Source organism: Ursus americanus, chromosome 17 (genome assembly GCF_024610735.1).
Source record: "Ursus americanus isolate L20-20 chromosome 17, mUrsAme1.1.p, whole genome shotgun sequence".
In the NCBI taxonomy this organism is placed as follows: Eukaryota; Metazoa; Chordata; class Mammalia; order Carnivora; family Ursidae; genus Ursus; species Ursus americanus.
In genome coordinates, this window is record NC_142143.1 from 50,258,357 (window position 1) to 50,278,390 (window position 20,034).

The 20,034-nt window shown below is 41.2% G+C and overlaps 1 protein-coding gene across 3 annotated transcripts in view; it reads right to left on the reverse strand.

Moving 5' to 3' along the window:
- SRGAP1 (SLIT-ROBO Rho GTPase activating protein 1) overlaps positions 1-20,034 on the reverse strand; it is a 257,927-nt gene that overhangs the window by 205,714 nt on the left and 32,179 nt on the right. The window contains exon 1 of one of the 3 annotated variants that reach the window (XM_087869002.1): positions 1,499-19,253. The exons of the other annotated variants lie outside the window; for them this stretch is intronic. The gene's annotated coding sequence lies outside the window, so the exon portion shown is untranslated. Of the gene's footprint in view, positions 1-1,498; positions 19,254-20,034 lie in introns of those variants that run through there. 3 annotated transcript variants of the gene reach the window in all.

The following is a 20,034-nucleotide window of genomic DNA, read 5'->3' on the forward strand; positions in this document are numbered from 1 at the left end:
TCTATGATTAGGAAGCAGACTTATTAAGCTTGCTGGTTTAGAGTTGTATCTAAATCAAAGCTGGCGTCTGAGGTTTTGAGTAGAGTTTTCCAACTCCCCAGTATGTAAACTGTGTGAGCTCTGGTACATTCACTTGGCTTGTGCAAAAACAAGTGCCTTACCAAGACAGCCGGACTGCCGCGTTGCTACTGTGCTGGGACTCCTCTGCTCTGCTCTTACAACTCAGCTGTCAAGGAACTCAAAAATCATGACAGCTTAGTTGTCAGTTAACTCGGACACAGGCAGCTACTACCTCTTCCTCTGCTCCGACGTTGATAAATGATCATAACATTTTCTTCTGTAACTGAACACAGCACGCTTCAGAATTCTTTCTGACAACCGTTTAGTAAGAAACCAACAATACACATGGGGCGCCTGGGTGGCTCAGTCAGTTGAGCGTCCCACTCTTGGTTTCGGCTCAAGTCATGGTCTCATGGGTCGTGGGACAGAGCCCGACATGGGGCTCCCTGCTCAGTGGGGAGTCTCCTTGGGGGTTCTCTCCCTGTGCCCCCTCCCACACACACCAGATGATTACAACATGGGGTTTGATTTTTCATTGTTATTCCTTTAAGAGTGTGTGTGTGTATAATATTCATTACGTGTATTTCACAATTTAAAAACATATCAGAGTTGTTGAAGCTGGGTACGGGTACATGGGGATTTACTGTACTCTTCTGTCTACTTTTGAGTATGCTTGCAAACTTCAGAACAAAAATTTTATATACATAACAATATACATACATATACTTTCATCTTAACACCCTCTCCAACATGTAATACTTACTAAAAACCTAGTAAATAAAATAAAAACCTAGTAAACTTAATGTCCTAAACGTTGTTACATACATTCATACACGCATAGGCTATACGGATATGAGAAACCAAGGACTACGCTGTTCTTAAAACGCTTACAGTCTAACTGGGAGATCTAGATTAAAATAAGACAGTACATGACGCAGCAGCCAAATGAAAGTACAACCAGAATCCAGAGAAAGGAGGGGTCAGTTTGGTTTAGGAAAGATGACGTTGCTATGACCCTTGAAAATGAAAATGAGCAAATGTGACAAAAATAGTAAGCAGTTAATACAAACAACAAACACTCAAACTAATTTTCAGCAAATAGATTTGTGTGGCCTCTTCACGAAGCTGTCATTCTGCTTCAAAGTGAAGGATCAAGTTAAACGCAATCTAGGGAAATGGAAAGAAATAAAGTGCTGTTCTACTTTCACACATTAAAACCCACTTTGTTACTTTATAACCAAAGCTTGTCAATCATTTTAGGGAAGACTTGGGAACAGGCGCCTCAGTCCCCCCAAGCACCGGCATCCGCAGTCGGCCTGCTCTCGTCTGGATCTCGCCCACCATCTGTGAGCTATGCGATCACACAATAAGATGCATAACCATCTCGTGCCTCAGTTTCCTTATCTATAAAATGAGGATAATGATAGTATCTACTTACAAGAGAGACTGTGAGGTTCATCCTGTTCTGGGAACCGTGCCTGGCGTATAGTAAACCTTCAATACAAGTTTGCTGCTGCTGTTGTTCTCTGCCTTTTCCACGGCTCTTGGAAAATGAGCTCACTAAGGTTCCCCTACAGTTCACTGGGGTGGGGGAGGTGATTTCAGACAAACTAGAGATCTGAATTTTTGGAAAATATCCTGATGGTTCAAACACCGTGAAGGCCAAACAAGGCCGCTTTGCAAGCTAACTCTAGTAAGCCACCAAAGCCCAACTTAAGTGTTTATGGAGAACCATGTTAGGCAACTTACTGCATTAAGAGGATATTAAAACAAAATTTTGGCAAGTTACAGGGCTTAACTAATTCTTACAGTCTTAACTTACAGTTGATTATTCCTCATATGGGTTACTTTCCTTGTTGATCATCTGGTTAATTTTTGATCTCAGGCTCTCTGCTGTCATTCCTCCCATACTCTAGTCCAGCTTTCTTCCCAAAGCAGGTGGGAACCTAAGCTCTAGTTAGAAAGAACTCCGAGCAAAGCTCAGACAATCAAGTTGGGGAGGTGGGACTAAAAACATACTGTACACACCAGTATGCAATAAAGTGCTAAACGGGTAAGCTCAGCATGTGCCATGGGATGAGGCAAGATAACACAGCAAAGAGAGTCTTCCTTTGGAGAACTGGGGAAAATAAACTTGCACAGCTAAACATGGGGCCGAACTATGAAAGGCTTTTTCTTTAATGATTAACACACTCTTGGAATGATTTGTCCTAGGGTTCCTCATTTAGAGAAGACAGAACAAACCGTATTAGGAATTGCGCTTTTTTTTTTCTTTTATATTGGCTCCATGCCCAGCATGAAGCTCAACTTGGGGCTCGAACTCATAAACCTACAGCTGAGATCTGAGCAGAGATCAACAGTCAGACACTTAACCGGCTGAGCCACCCAGGCACCTCAGGAATAGTGCTTTTGAAGAACGACTATGAAATTTCTCCAAGATAAGGTCCTTAATTGTATTCATTTATAAATTCTTAGCACCTAGCCATAGTAAGTGTTCTAAAAATGCCTGACAAATGTTTGACAATAGCCGCGTAGCAATAGACCAAACCAGCGGGCCATGACTGTCTCTAACAAAAAAAGGTGCCCGTCTGACTGACAGTTCACATTCTATTAACACCAAATAGATGTGTTTCATTACATCTACCACTTCCTGCTGTTATTTTTAATAACATGGATGCATGATTTTTTAAAAACATGGTTTCTTTCTTAAGCTCAATAGTACAGAATTCTAAACAATAATTTCTTCCTTATAATTTATTAGAAATAAAAAGAACACAAAGGCAAATGGAGATATGAGACATTGATTAGTTCACAACTACAGACCTAGGGCTGTTCTCATCTCTATCACTTGCTTACCAAACAAGAGAGAGAACAGTCCACTGGAGGTAATGGGGAGTCCTTTGGTATATCTAGTGTATTACCTTATTTTTTTTTAAAGATTTTATTGATTTATTTGAGAGAGAGAAAATGAGTCAGGGGCAGAGGAAGAGGGAGAGGGAGAAGCAGACTCCTCACTGAGCAGGGAGCCTGATGTGGGACTCGATCCCAGGACCCTGAGATCATGACCTAAGCCACTGACTGAGCCATCCAGGCACCCCTGGTGTATCACCTTAAACCATTATTTATGCTGCCTCCTAACACCTAAAATAAAAAACAATAAACAAAGCCCTGTTAAGAGCTTCTATAGAGGGGCGCCTGGGTGGTTCAGTTGGTTAAGCAACTGCCTTCGGCTCAGGTCATGATCCTGGAGTGCGGGGATCAAGTCCCGCATTGGGCTCCCTGCTCAGCAGGGAGTCTGCTTCTCCCTCTGACCCTCCCCCCTCTCATGCTCTCTCTCTAATAAATAAATAAAATCTTTATTTAAAAAAAAAAGAGCTTCTATAGAGATTCTAGAGAGTCCTTTGAAACTAACACCCCCTTGGCATTGAGTTCAGTGCTTCATGTTTATTAACCAGTTATTTCTAAAGTCTGACACATTGGAAGAGAGAGTTTAAATATAAGGAGACATTTCATAGCTACTTAGAATCTTATCCACATACAAAATACAGAGATTAATAAAAATCATGTGTACACACCAATAAATATACAACTTATAATATTCCTATTATGTAGCAAGACTGGTCCTACTTTTGAGAAAGTAAACTTGATTCTTGACGAAGTTTTAAGGTTTAGCATATTATGCTATAGTAATTTTAAAGTAATCACAGTAATTCAGCTAGTTCTAAATAAGATAGCAAAAACTACAGTAAAACTTAACTAATGACATGTGGTAAGAAATGAAATACATATATTCAAGACTCTTCCAACTAAACTGGTCCATTTGAAGCAAAAAAGTCAAGCAGGTGTGGCTTCCTTAGCATTGCTTTTGCCAAAAGGTATACCTGAATTCAATCTCACTTACACGTTTTCCTCTTAAAAAAAGTTTTAAAGCAATGTCTAACAATGGTAAATATGAAGATTCCAAAAAAGTAAACTAAAATACCAATGTGCATTTATTAGCTTATAACTGTTGTTTTGAATCTTGACTTATACTATTATCACAAATGATTCTGACTGAATATTTTTTGGTGTCTATTTCAGTTCTATAATATTCATGTAACGTAATGTAAATCTTACCACATCCAGTTAATTTAAAAAAATTTTTTTTAAAGATTTTTAAAATTTTTTGACAGAGAGAGAGAGCCAGTGAGAGAGGGAACACAAGCAGGGGGAGCGGGAGAGGAAGAAGCAGGCTCCCAGCGGAGGAGCCTGATGTGGGGTTCGATCCCATCACGCCGGGATCACGCCCTGAGCCGAAGGCAGACGCTTAACCGCTGTGCCACCCAGGCGCCCCTACATCCAGTTTAAAATTCTGTATAATTTAAATTTTAACTTGAGGAAAACTTCCCATATTGGAACAGAGACTAAAGTGCCCAACGAAGTGCCTATTTATCTGGCAGAATTATATTTAAAAATTATCAAAAAGGAATACATGAGATGTTCAAGGAAATGTTCCCATTCAAGATAACACTGAGTGTCTGGAATGAATACAGAATGCGTAATTTTCTTATATATTAGATATAGGATGCAGTGAGTGGACTGTATTAGATTAGATTCCGTAACTGCAAAACCAAGCTCTTAACTGCCATATTGGTCTCCATGTTTCTGAATGAATTAAGAGGCTTCCAACAAGCTTCCTTTCCAGCACAGGAAATCCTGTTGGAGTCCCCCCTGCCAGTATGCGTCATGCTCTCAGCTTTTCATTTTGCAACCCTTTACAGGCCGACATTAGCTGTATTTCACAGGAAGTTCTCTCCCTTTAGTCCTCCAACAGTTCGTAGGATAAACTTTGGTTGGATACAAGGTCAGCATAAATTGAGCTCCACTTTCTTATCACAGCAAAGCAGCTGTGCAGAGCATGAGACACCACCACCCCATGTCCTGGAACCTTTCTTTTTCTCAGTCTTTGAAATACATTACACCGCAGGTGGGTGGGTCTTCTGTGCCTTCTTGTTCTCTGATTTCTATATTAGTATCTAGAAATACCTTTGGAAATCATCAAGGGGAAAAAAAATCGATTCCCCCCACCCCAAATCTAAATGCTAACCAAAATGAAATGTCCAGAAAGATTTGTATTAGTGAACTGTGTTCCCAAATTGAATTGAGGCTCAGAATAAAGACACATGAAAATGCAGTTAAATGAAATCTAATGCAGAAACATTTTACTAAGTGGAGAACACCATAATTTCAATAGGACTGTGGGAAATCATGCTATTTTAAGACACATCTGAAATAGCAGGCAAGGTAAATTGAGGTTGTTACCAAAGGAATTCTTGAGAACATGTTCAAGAGTTTACTGCTTAAATAGAAGGCTCACTAATTCCTTTTAGAGGAATTTTTCTTTTAACCTCCTCCCTAGACTGTGCACAGCTTTCATTGATGAGAGTGAAAATACCCCTTTGTCCCAAATAACCAAGTCATTAAAACAATGTAGTGATAGTAAATTTGAGACCACAACTGGCATGCCCAACCATTATTCTTCAAAGTACAGCTCTAGTGGACTTGGTTCTCATTATTATATCCCCTGAATTCGGCTGCACATATTGTTATAGAGCACATTTGCCTAATTCCCCAAACAAAAGTAACCTCAATATTTATTCCTATGGAAACTACATCAAAATAGCACATATGTTCTAGTAAATAGGCTTTACCATGACCAGATCTTTTATTTAAAAAGAGAAAACCTGACCCTGTCAAAAAATGGACAAGTCAAGGTTTCATTTACATTACAAGAGTTAGTGACTTATAATGATCTCCTCAATATTAATTAACATTCAACTTACATCTGTTGTATAAAAAGACGTCCACCAGATCAGTCCACTCCTACCACCGTGCTCCAGAATACCGCCACCCACATTGTGTGGTGACAAGGAGAGCTTCATACATGTCCTTTGGGAGCAGGGTTCTCTGACCAAGAAAGTTTGGCAAATCCAATCCAGTGTGAAATATTTTCTAAACATATCTGGGGTCATAGAATCAAGGTTCCCCAAAGTCATTTGACTAAAGAACCTTCTTTTTAAATAATTCCAAATTAACAACTCACAACATTAGCATTCTTCGAAAGACAGTGGGAAACGATGCTTTTTTAAAAAGATTATCATTCCTACCCACATAGTCTTCTAGAGTATGTACAGAGCTTTAAACAAAATGAGCCAGTACTGGAAACCTGGCGATTGCACAAAACACCTAGATTTGCTAACACTCTGTTCTTGCAGGGTCGTAAGTAGCCGAAGGTTAGCAGTGGAATTAGAGCCCTTAGACAAGGGACGTGCATGCTCCCGAGCTCGCTGCAGTCCTTGTGATTCTCTAGGTCTCTCACCCACAGTTCCCCACGTTATGCATGGACACTCCCTGCCTGCTTCTCCTAGGCATTTATATGCCCATGAGACTCTGGGCAAAGGAAAGAACATGGAAAAAGAGCCAGAACCCTGTTCCCCTGAGCTGATCAATTATAGGTATAGTGAGAAAAAGAAAGCCCGTATCTTGTAAATCTCAAAACTTCTCAACGTCAGGTCTTCTTCAGTGATCAAGATTAGTACTTAGACTTTGTACTCTTACTCTAACCTTAGTTCAACTAGAATGTTCCCCCAATGTGTTTTCTGTACTAAATTCTCAGTATGTCACCATCCTGGTGTTAACAGCAACAATCAACTGAACATTCGCAAAGTTCTGTGCTCTAGGCTTAAGTACATGAGTGCTACATCATTTAACTCCCACAGCAATTCTGTGGTATATGTCCGATTATTATCCTCTCATATATTGATGAGAAAACAAGGTTAGACCTGCCGAAGTCACGTGGTGAGTATGTGGCAAAGCTGGCAGAGCAGGCCAACCATCTTAACCATTACCCTACACTGAGCCTTATTTAAAAACTGTACTGAGTGAAGGATAGACCTGAGGAAGAAGGCTGGTGGAAGGAAACGTCTTACTTTATGATCTACCAAAGAATAAAGGCTTACAGGCACCTGTGGTTGCAGGGTCAGAATTCACCCACAGAACGGATGAATCTGAGATGCCATACAAACTTTGAACTCCACATGAAGCCAGCAAAAAGGCAAAGATCTTCACGTGCAAATATTTCTCCACAGTAACCAACAACCCAACTTCTACCTGTATGTAGGCCCTTTAGGTGTGACGTGAAGCATTTCACAGACTTTGTAGTGTATGTAACCTCATTTTACACAAAAGGAAACCAAAGCTCTGTTTAGGTTAAAGGACCTGAGACCTTCCAGTTTATATAACAGCAGCAAGGGCAATGGTAAATGTGGAATTCAAATTCAGGTCCTTGGATTCCAGGTCCAGATTCATAGCGACTCTGGCATGGAAAGGGATAGAACAGCGTGGTCCAAAAGAAGTTTCTAAGGTGATGAGAATGTTCTAAATCTGTGCTGTCCAATACGTATCCAAATGTGGTTGTGTGACTGGGGAACTAAATTTTTAAGTATACTTATTTTTAAACAATTTTTATTTAAATTTAAATAGTCAATGTCTAGAGGTAGCATCAGATCCCACAGGTTTAAGGGTTCAGTCCTACAAAACTGCTCCCACTTCAGATGCTAACTACAAATCCAGGTTGTCACTGTAAACAGGAGGGCCCCACAACCCCTAACACATTTAAATTTAAATAGTGACTAGTTGCTACTTGTGATGTTGTGATTTATAAAGAGAAATATATATTTTGGTCTTTGTCCATGGTTCCCAGCACAGAGTTCCTAAAACCCTTGGAATTTCCTAAGTGATAAGCAATAAAAGTGAAAGGCGTATTTTTTATTATTCATAAGCCCCTTTCAACTACACCTGAGTTTATGTTAATGAGGTAACTTCTGGAATGCCCTGTGGTTGGGGACTGGTTGCCAGGGGAACCAACCACAAATTGGAGGGTTGGAACTTTCAACTCCACCCTACCCCCCACCTCTAGGGAAGGGAGAAGAATGGAGGTTGAATCATGGATGGCCAATGATTTAATAAATCATGCCTCTATAATGAAGCCTCCATAAAAACCCCAAAGGAAGAAATCTGGACAGCTTTGAGGTTGGTGAGCACGTGGAAGTACCTGGAGAGGGTATGGAAGCCCCACACTCCTTCCCCCATACCTGGCCCTATACATCTCTGCCAACTGGCTGTTTCTGAGTTGTATCCTTTGATAATAAAGCAGTAATCTAGTAAATAAATGGTTTTCCAGAGTTCTGTGAGCCATTCTAGCTAACAAATGAACCTGAGGGGGTGACGGGAGTCAATGGAATTTCTAATTTGTGGCTGGTTAGTCAGAAGCCAAGGTGACAACCTGGACTTGGAACTGACATCTGAAGGGGGAAAAAGCCTTGCAGAACTGAGCCCTTAACCTGGGGGATCTGATGGTGTCTCCAGGTAAACAGTGTCAGAATTGAATTAAATCACAGATACAACTGAGTTAAATTGTGGGACACCTAGCTGCTAAGAATTGCTTGGTATGGGAAAAATCAACACATTTGGTGGACAGAAGAATTGAGGGCTGAGTGCAGAGGAAAGAAGAAAAACAGAATTTTTTCTTGAACTACACATTGGGCAACGCAGGGCTAGCAGTTACATACATCTTTTCAACCACACGTTCAACCTACATTTTCTACAGAGGGTTGACAACCTCCACATGGGATATAAGCAGATGACCAGAGCCAAAGAAAGGCTCTGAAAGGTCTGGGTCTGAACACTAAATTTTATATTCAGCTAACAGGCCATATCTTTAAAAGCCAAAGAAAGATGACCAGAGCCAAAGAAAGGCTCTGAAAGGTCTGGGTCTGAACACTAAATTTTATATTCAGCTAACAGGCCATATCTTTAAAAGCCAAAGAAAGGCTCTGAAAGGTCTGGGTCTGAACACTAAATTTTATATTCAGCTAACAGGCCATATCTTTAAAAGCAACAACAGAGTGCCCTGAACACAGTAAATGCTCAATGTTTCCTCCAGTGAATAGAAGAAGGCTTTTGTTTACTAATGCAGGAAGAAACTCTATAATAACATCAGATGTCACTAAAGTAACAAAGTTCTAATGAATATTAAAATATGTTTAAATGTTGGAGCTAATACAAGTAAAATGTAGCAGACTTACTTATGTGGGGATTTGTCCAAGGTCACTTAGGCAAGTCACTCGGCCTCTCACGTTTGTTTTCTCTTATGTAGAATGAAGGGATTGGCCCGATGATTCCTAATCATTTTCAGCTGTCAAATTTTAGCTGTCAGGCATGTCATGGGTACTCAGGAAACCTTTCTATTTAATAACTGTAGCTGAGTACAGCTTAAAATGATAAAATCAGATCTAGAACCTTATTGTATTCTTCTCACTGAAACCCTCGGCCTCTTTGCAGAGTTATTAATACAGAAAAGTACATTTTGATCTCTTGTTAGCCAGAGATGCCCCCCTGCTGTCTACCACACGTGTAAGGACTTCTAAGCCCTACACTTGCAAAGCCTGCCTTTCTTACAATAACGGACCCAGCACTGTTCCTCTCAGATCTTCAATTTCCGTATTCTTTCACTTCAGTCTAAAATAAAATCCTCCTCCATTTAAGCCGCAAAATGACACCCTGTTTTTAGTTGACACACACAACATGTATTTTCCAATAAACTAAATAATGTCTGACCGGGGAGTGGGCAGGGAAGGCAGCCTAATCAGAGTCAAAGTAACTATGGCAGCAAAAGACTGGCTTCACTCGAGAGCTTGAGTATGTAGCCTGGAGTTCCGAAGATCCTAATTTTGTACTTGGGTTTACTATGTTGCTCTTCTTCTAAATGCCTACGTAACTGAACAGCCCGGCTCCATCTCCGATGGCATGCAATCAAGGAAAATAATGGGCCATGGCAAATAACTTCAAAGCCTTGGCACCTCTTAGGTTAATAATATATAATTGCTACAATTTCTTTAGCACAGTACTTTAATTAAATGCACGAAAGTCTCTACCTACCAACTTATTTTCAACCACAGGCAGCCATTTTGCACCCTGAAATGAGGCACCTAGAGGGCTTTTTTTCCGAATGTATGCCTCTCCTCAGTAACCTTTCCTATAACACTGGCTTAGAGTTGAGACACAGCCTCTTTCTAAGCCCACCTTCAGAGATAAGATTCAAAGACAGAATAAGCTGTAGCTTTCAAGAGCCTCACAAAGTGCTTATCGTGGTTTTGTGAATGAGGTGCTTTGAAAGTATGAACTTTCCATACTGTACCCTCGTGCAATTAAAAAAAAATGGCCTCAAGGGGCAAAAGAACCTGAAAAAGAAAAAGCGTTGGAGAAAACATCAGTTTTATGCTATTAAAATATACAAAATACACCCCAAAATATATTTTTAAAATTCCATTCCTAACACTAAAAGAGAAACTGGGAGGTGAAGATTTTTGACTCCGTATCATCATGACTTAAAGGCATTTGTCTAGAATATTTTTCAATAATGAAATTGGTAATATAATTCAGTGTTATATAGCTTATGACTTCATTATTTTAGGAGATATTTTTCACTAGCCCTATTTGAGATTAAACAATAATATTCAGAAATATGGCAGTAACCACCAGAGAAATTAAAAACCAAACATTTAAAAATTGTTGACCCTGTAGTTCAAGACTGCAGGTGGGGAAGCAATGGTTGCTTTTCATTATAAGCTTGTTTGTTCTATTACGTTTTAATTATGTGCCTATACAACTTTGGTAATAATGTGTTGGGTTTTCTTTTTTAAGTTACAAGACTAAATTTTAGAAAAGAATCTCTACAACAGAATTTCTATAATTCCCCCCCACACACACAATCCTTCCTCGATACACCATACTTTTTTTGAGGGGGAGGAAGGCACGGATTTACCTCCTTGGCCGGTTTCTTTTCTGAATACACTAATATGCTCCAAGTGTTAACCCAGGGGAAGGAGTGATCAGCTTTGATGGGGGTCAAAAATCACCTCAAGTGAAGCAGGTGAGCTAAGGACCATGTGTATGGGGATGATGAAAACAGAGAGGGGTCAAGTGACTGGTTAGGGCCATCTCTTACAGAACAGGTGTGTGGGGAGCACACAAGCAAGAAAACTGGAAAGACAAGCAGGGACCGCAAGAGAGCAGGTATTTGTCATCAGAGAAGTTTCCTCTGGTAACAACTCAGGTGTGGAGGTGAAGGCCAGTAGACGTGAGCTGTGAGGATGCTACGAGAGAGGTACTGAAGACCTCCATCAGTGAGGAGGAGTGACTCAGAACCAAGTCCCTGAGCGTCACAAGGAACAAGAGAAGGGGGGGTCCAGTGGGTGGCCTGACCCCATGGAAGAGGGAGGCCTTCTGTACAAAGGATGGAAAGATGATGTTTGGACTCCATGCAATGAGGAGCTAAGCAGGGTGCAGAGCTTCCTCTAGGAAAGGCCACAAAGGATGTTTCTCCTTGGAGATGAAAGGAGGAGGTGGAAACATAAAGTTTTAGAGGAATAGCCTATGAAGAGGGGCAAGAAACTAGGCCATTTACTTACAATGGAATCAGTTTTCCACAGGGCCCAGTAGAAGAGGATGGGAAAGGAACAGAGCAGAGAGCCTGGTGGGGAGGTCAGCATCCTACCTTCTAGCTGAAGACGAAGCTGACGGCCATGTAGACCTGCTGCAGGCCAGGTGAAGAGCTTTTTTTTTTAAGTTTTTATTTAAATTCCAGTTAGTGAACATAGAGTGCAATATTAGTTTCAGGTGAACAATACCATGATTCAGCCCTTCCTACATGCAGGTGAACAGCTTTTATTCTGCAGTATGGGTGCTTGGGCAGGCCTGGCCTGAGGAGCTCAGGTGGTATCACTTGGCTGGGTATGCTCTCCCTCCTCATGCCAGATGCAGCTGGGCCTCGTAGGGGTGGGCAGTGAGGGAGGGGGTGTGGGGGCAGAAGCCACACCCCCAGCTTAACCATACACTATTCATACCACAGGGACAAAACTGTTCCAATTTCAACTTCCCACAATCAGAAAACACGGCCTTTTGCATTAACTTGGGTAATTTTTTTCTACTGTGAAACCCAAACTCAAACTCTTGCCAGGAGCCGCTGCAGCCAGCAGCATGGAGGAGGAAAAAACACACACCTAAACAACACACCTTCACACTGTCCGCTAACCTACATCCCCTGCCCCTTGGCCTCTCTGTCAACATTTGTTTCTCAAGTGTAAGCATGACTCTTAAAAACAAGCCATTCCACTCTTCTCTGGTAAAAACAGCACCGGCTTCTTGGGGTTGGGGAGGAGAGGGGTGAACTAAGATGAATGCTGTTCTTCTTCCCCTCCTCCGGGACAGGCCTCAGAGCCTGGAGGACTCCAGAAGTACCGGTGAGGGGGAACCTGCCGCCAGTTGTAAAAGCGACAGAAAGGAGGGAAGTGACAGGTCCGTCAGGAAGAAATATCAAGTCACGGAAAAACCAGATAAAGCCAACGAAAGATTCGCTCACGGTTAACACACGATAATCATCAGACATTCCTGTACTTTTATTTCAACTACCTGTAACTAAGGAGTATTTAGGATTTAGCATATCTGTTCACTCGACAAATACAAAGTGGGTGCCTACCATGTGCCCAGCACAAGTTAGATGCTTGGACTAAGACATAACTATTTGGGGACAAAAAAAAAAAAGTAGCTTGATTTGGTATGACACACACCAGGTCTCAGGACCTTCCGAGGGAAAAGCCGGCCCGGCTGTTGGCTGTGTTCTTCCTGCACTGCCCACTCACTCCCAAATAACAGAGATCTTAACAAGAAAACAAAAGAAGCAGCTCTCTGAGGCCATTATTATTTTCTTTATAGGACAAGCTCTACCGCATTGCATTCCACCGTTCTTACAGAGCGCTCCTCTCCCAAGTCGTGGCTTTGTAATTTTAACAGGAGCGGCAGCCGCTGCGTGTCTCGCTACTTGACTAGGCAATTCACACGTGATATGCTGCTTTAAAACCTACTTGAGCGGAGGGCAGGGAGGGATCAGGAGCCCAGGCCACAAGTGCCCCCGCCTTCCAGTTCGGAATTCTCCAAGGAGTTTAAGCCCTCCTAAAAGAAGCCTCTGCTGAGGCAGCAGGGCACTATGTGGGAATCTTAAGGGCGACAAGTGGGGCTTCGCCCCTTTGTCACTCACCCCCTCCCTCCCTCCACGAGTAAGCACGGAGCCCTCAGCATCGCCTCTGCACCTGGCTCTGCCCTGGGCCACTGTGGTCACAGGGAGGAGGCAGTTACAGATGGACGTTGTGCCCACGCACACAGGGAGAGGTATGGCTTTCAAGGCAGAGGAAACCACATGTGTGGAGGATGGAAGGGGCCTCCAGAGCCACGGAGAGTAAAGTTAAAGAAAAGAAGGAGCCGTGGGCAGGGCTGTGGACCAGCTCTGCACCCCCACTGACCCTCCCCATTCGTGGCTCATCCCAGGTGCCAGGTGCAAGCTCGGTGCTGTACAGAACCATAACCAGGGCTCAGCAGGGTATGCTGTGACCCAGCTGGCTAGGACGGCTACGGAAGGCTCTGCGGCAGCTTGGAATGCCCTGGATGAGCTGTACTTCTGACCAAAATGGGAGACACTGCATTGCTGTGTGGCAGAAGTACCTAACAATGTGAGACCGCTCTCGTCCTCCCTGGGTAGAAATGGAAGACAAGGACATGTACCTAGACAGCTGCTAAGCTGCCAGTTCTCTTAGTTTTAACAGAATCTTCAGTCACTGAAAAAAAAAGTTTTCTATACAGAGAGACAAGAAATACAACATTAACAGCTTCGCCCGGTTCTAGAAAAATGCAAAGCTCCTATCAAGTTTTACCCTGTGGTGGAAGAAGATGAAAGCCCAGAGTACCCAATGCCCTGGACGTGGTAATCCTGTGATTTGGTCCATCCTGTGCTTTACAGGAAACCAACTTGGAAAAGAGAAATCTCCACGTGCTGAATAAGATGAGCCAATGTCTGATACTGAAGGCAAGAATTTCTGTACAGAAACTAAATCCACAGACACAGTGGAAAAGCTACAATAAACTCAACACTACTCAGGGCAACAGATAAAAAAACCTCTGGATTCCATATAGAGCTCTAGAGTCTCTGTGGAAAGGCAGATCAAGATGGGAGGGATGCTACAGACACATGCAGAAGAATGAAACTGGACCACTTTCTTATACCACACACAAATATAAACAGATATACTCAAATGGACTGAAGACCTACATGTGAGACCTGAAACCATAAAAATCCTAGAAGAGAGCACAGGAAGTAATCCTTCTGACATCGGCTGTAGCAAAGTTTTTCTACATATGTCTCCTGAGGCAAGGGAAACAAAAGCAAAAATAAACTATTGGGATTACATCAAAATAAAAAGCTTCTGCACAGCAAAGGAAACAATCAACAAAACTAAAAAGCAACCTACTGAATGGGAGAAGCTACTTGCAAATGGCATATTCAATAAAGGGCTAGTATCCAAAATATATGAAGAACTGATACAACTCAACACCCCAAAAATGAATGATCCAATTGAAAAATGGGCAGAAGACATGAACAGACATTTCTCCAAAGACAACCAAATGGCCAATAGACACAGGAAAGGATGCTCAACATCACTCATCATCAGGGAAATACAAATCAAATCCACAATGAGATATCACTTCACACATGTCAGAATGCTAAAATCAAAAACACAAGAAATAACTAATGTTGGCAAGGATGTGGAGAAAGGGAAACCCTCTTGCACTGTTGGTGGGAATGCCAAATGGTGCAGTCACTGTGGAAAACAGTATCGGGGGGTTCCTTAAAAAATTAAAAAGACAATCCAATGATCATACTACTGGGTATTTACCCTCAAAATATAAAAACACTAATTCAAAGGGATACATGCAGTCCTATGTTTACTGCAGCATTATTTATAAGAGCCAAACCATGGCTATTATCCATCACTAGTTGAATGGATAAAGAAGAGGTTATATATATACATTATTCATAAAAAAGAATGAAATCTTGCCATTCAGCAACATGGATGGATCTGAAGAATACAATGTTAAGTGAAATAAGTCAGGAAAAGATAAATATATGATCTCACTCAGATATGGAATTTAAGAAATAAAACAAATGAGCAAAGGAAAAAAGAGAGAAAGAGAGAGAGAGATGAACCAAGAAACAGACTCTCAACTACAAAGAACAAACTGATGGTTACCAGAGGGGAGCCAGGTGAATAGGGGTGGGGATTAAAGAGGACAATTATAATGATGAGAAAATTTAATTTAATTTAATTTAAAAAAAAAAAAAGCCTGGAAGAATGTGTGTGAAAGATCAAAGACCTGGCAGCTGCCCTTGGAGAAGGAAGACAGGTGATAACTCGGACTCGGGAGATAGAGAGCATACTAACAACCAACCAGATAAGAGGACCCAGGAAGAAACTGATGTTGCGAAGCTAAGTGTGCATTTCAATATCCAGAAGAGAGAGAAAAATCAATTCTATACCAATATTTCTAAAAGAGAGAACACAGAGTAGACCCGACAGAGCATCTTAAAAGTCTTCAGACGGTGACAGCCTAAACTCAAAGTACAGTTTGCAAGCTTCAGGAGAGGGGAAATAAAATGACTGCCCTTTGTCAATAAGAAATGGAGTTTCTCGGGCGTTACCTTTCAGACAGATCATGACTGTGGAGCAAGAGGAGGAAAGTTCTGGGACAGATGGCAGGATGAGCCATGAAGATAAAGAGCTGGAAACCTTAGGAAGCCATTCAAAAACCTTGAAGAAAAAGCTGGAAAGAAGCATTTCTTTTTCTTCTTCTTTTTAAAAAAAGATTCTATTTTTTTAAGTAATCTCTACACCCAACATGGGACTTGGCACTTACAACCCTGAGATCAAGAGTTGCATGCGCCACTGACTGAGCCAGCCAGGTGCCCCTAGTTCTTCTCAAATCAGACTCTGTTCATGGTCACTGGATGAGGGCATGGGAAGCTGAAAGAAACCTTCTCCAGACAGGAGGCGGCTGCAGACCTGAGACAGCAGAAAAGCAATTACACTCAACTTCTAAAGTGGGTCCTCACGCACCTGAGGAGTCAAACCTTTTTCTTCCTACTGTGTTGCCAAATCCAATGTTTGCAATGGATCCGAATCTGGTGTTTATGGCAAGAGGATTTCCTCTTCCTCTCTCTTCTCCAGAAAGCATGGTTAACCCCCATCTACCACCCCTATGACCCCCAACCAGCTGGTTTTCCACCCAGCCCTTCTTTTTCTTATCCTCCCTCGAGTTGGGTTTTCCCTGGAAAACTGTGCAGAAAATAGAAGTCAGCTACCTTCTGGGGGTTGCCAAGACTCCACACAACTCCACTGATAAAAATTTGGACACACACAGAGAGGGCCTTGAGTCATATTACATCTTATTTTTTAAAAATATTTTATTTATTTATTTGAGAGAGAGAGAGAGAGAGTGCCCAAGCGGGGGGAGGAGCAGAGGAGACAGAGAAGCAGACTCTATCCCAGGACCCTGGGATCATGATCTGAGCTGAAGGCAGACACTTAACCGCTTAAAAGAACGAGCAACCCAGGCTCCCCTGCGTCTGACTTTTTATCGAGAAGTATTTTTGAGTTATAGTTTTAAAAAATTACACGTTTTTACTTTTGCTCAAATTGCAACTCAGTATAAATTTTAGACAGATTTTAGTGAAAAAAAGGTAGTTCAAATTATTCCCATTTTATCACATATTCTAGAAAATATAAGCAGCAAACTTGAATCTTATGAGCCAGACCAGTGTTCCCCCAACAATATATTATCCACGAGAAGTTCAGCTACCAGGGATGTTTGAAGTAGCAAAGTGCTTTTCTTCCTGCCAATGGCTCTACATAACACAGTAATAAGAAAAAGGGGGAAGTCCCCCGGTGGGCTCCATAAGCTTTAGTTGATTTTAAAAATCGACTCCAATAATGTGGGAATCAAAACTAATGATAATACTCAACTATTACATGTAAAAATCTCAGTGACTAATGCTCTTACTGTATGCATTCAAAAGGATTTCCCTTTCCAGGAAATGTCAAAATAGAGGTATGTCTTGAACAATGAACAAGCCCTGGGCAGGGCTGTCAGCATAAAGACATATTCTGGTACGAGAGGCATTTTTATAAGTTCGACAATTTTATATATGCAAAATGTCATCTACTTTCAGTCAGAATATACGTGTGTGTGTGTGTGTGTGTGTGTGTATTTCTAATTTTCAGTTCAGGAGGATGTTTGGTCATAAGAACAAGAGCATTTGCAATTAGAGATATGTCAGAATCTACCACCTGGAGCACTTCAAAAAAGGAAAAAATGGCTTCCCTCTAACTTCAAGTGAAAAGACGTACCTTGGTAAATTACCTTTGCTACTATAAAAATGTGTTCTGTTTTAAGAGCAGCTTTGGGAATAGCGGAGACAGACAAAGAGCAGACCCATCTGTAACTAAGAAACAGTCCTACAATTTCATAAACTGGGGTGTGTTCAATCATACCACCGTTTGCCCTGCTGAGTCTTTCATTCTCCTTTGAAAACCTCGTGGAAATGAACACATTCAGGGTTAAATGAGAAAGGTCCCTGCTGGCCTGACCCTCAATGGGAATAACGGCCTTGGCAAGTGGGCCTGCATGCCCTTCGAGAAGATGTTGGCTTGGCAGACCGTCCCCCCGACTGTGAAGGGTAAGTCTGCAACTGCCTGAAGAAAGGGATCTGCACTTTCCCTGGGTCGTAACTGGATATCCCCACACACGCCTCAGGAACCAGTGATGATCTCTGGGCAGCCCCTTAATGGGTCACAGAAGTTTCTGCTGCTGACTTCCCATTGGCCTTGAGAATTACTTTACGAAATATCTACAAAATGTCATGACTAAGAGTTTTAAATAGAATGGTCTTGGTCCTGTTCGGTACCAATATAAAACCGAGAGAGACCTTGTTTTTTCTTAGCCATCTAGGAAGTTGATGTATAAAACAGACTTGATTTTAACAAACATTTTGTAAATAAATTCAATAAATCTGCTAGCTAGAATAAAAGACTTAGGTACAATATGATTTTTTAATATTTATCATTTTGAGCAATTAAATAGCAGGCATTTTGTGTCTTAGACTTTTAAATTATAGGGGCACCCAGGTGGTTTAGTCAGTTAGATGTCTGACTTTGGCTCAGGTCATGATCTCGGGGTCCTGGGATCAAGCCCCACATCAGGGTCCCCGCTCAGCAGGGAGTCTGCTTCTCTGCCTCAGCCCCTCCCCCTGCTCATGCACTTGCGTGTGCTCTCTCAAATAAAAAAATAAACTCCTAAATTATAAAAATCTTGGGGCGTCTCGGTGGTGCAGCTCGTTAAGTGTCTGACTCTTGGTTTTGGCTCAGGTCATGACCTCAGGGTCTCACGTGAGACTGAGCCCCAGGTCGGGCTCCAGGCTCAGCGTGCAGTCTGCTTGGGATTCTGTCTCCCCCTCTCTCTCTCCCCCTCCAGCTCATGCTCCTCTCTCTCTCTTTCTCTAAAAATAAATAAATAAATCTTAAAAAAATAAACTATAAAAACCTTGTAGCAACATTATAAACATTGGAAAGTAGAGAGAAAAGAGTTACCCTTAATCTCAACACTACAGTAATGCTTCTCAAAATGCATTATTTAACTTAATTATATTCATGCCATATAAGCAACTCTATATGATTTTTCATTTATTTTCTACATTGTTAGTTTTCATAATATTTCCTAATATTGTATTCCATTGAATTAGAACCTTGTTTAATATGGTTTACTTATTAGTTTTGTTAGGGTTTTCATAATTTATTATTTTATTTTTTTTAGTTTAAGTAATCTCTACATCCAGTGTGGGGCTCAAACTCACAACCCTGAGATCAAGAGTCACAAGCTCCTAATACACTATATATCACCTCACAATACTGAGTGTCAAAAAGCTTAAAATAAGAAACCAGAAGTAACTCCACCCAAAGAGAAAAACTGAATGGATGAAAAAGTACTCATTCTAAAACTCACTCTAAAAATCATTCTAAAGTTTAATTAAGATTAAATTACAGAGAAGCCATCAGAAAAAAGAATATAATATTTATCACACCTATGGGGAAATGATCATTCAGTTTATAAGCAAAAGAAGATATGACAAAAGGAAAGACCTACAATCTCAAATAGATAAAAATTTTAAACATATAATTCAAATAATAACAATGAAATGTAATTTAACAAGAAAAATACATTTTAAAAAAGCTTAAAGTAAATTTATTTCAAGAAGGATTCTGGAAGAATAAAATAATATATATAAAATAGTTAAGAAGGACAGAAATACGTAAAAATTGCACTCTGCACATAAAATTAACTTTCCAGTACAACTGCTATGGGCACTCTGAAGCCTGTTGTTTTTTTTTTTTTAAGATTTTATTTATTTATTCGACAGGATAGAGACAGCCAGCGAGAGAGGGAACACAAGCAGGGGGAGTGGGAGAGGAAGAAGCAGGCTCATAGCGGAGCAGCCTGATGTGGGGCTCGATCCCATAACGCCGGGATCATGCCCTGAGCCGAAGGCAGACGCTTAACCGCTGTGCCACCCAGGTGCCCCCGAAGCCTGTTGTTTCTTGTCAAAAGTGTTACTACACCAACAAATAATCTACGCACAGTAAATCATAAAAATGAGTGCGAAAGAAACACTGGCACACTAGTGATTTACACGAATTATCACATTTAATCTTCACAATAATGTATGCCTCCCTACTATTCTTACATGCATTTTACAGATAAGGAAAGCAAGGCTCAAAGAGGTTAACTAACTCGAGCGAGGTCATGGAGCTGGGATGGGAATCCAAACATCCTGATCCAGAGGCAGCATATAGTCAACACGCTATAAACTTGACTGGTCCTCCAAACAAAATATAACTGCCAAAAATCTAATCTATCACTCTAAGGTATCAACTTATTTTTGGTAAATTGTTTCTCCTCACAAATGATTATTACCATGCAAATGAAATTCTGATA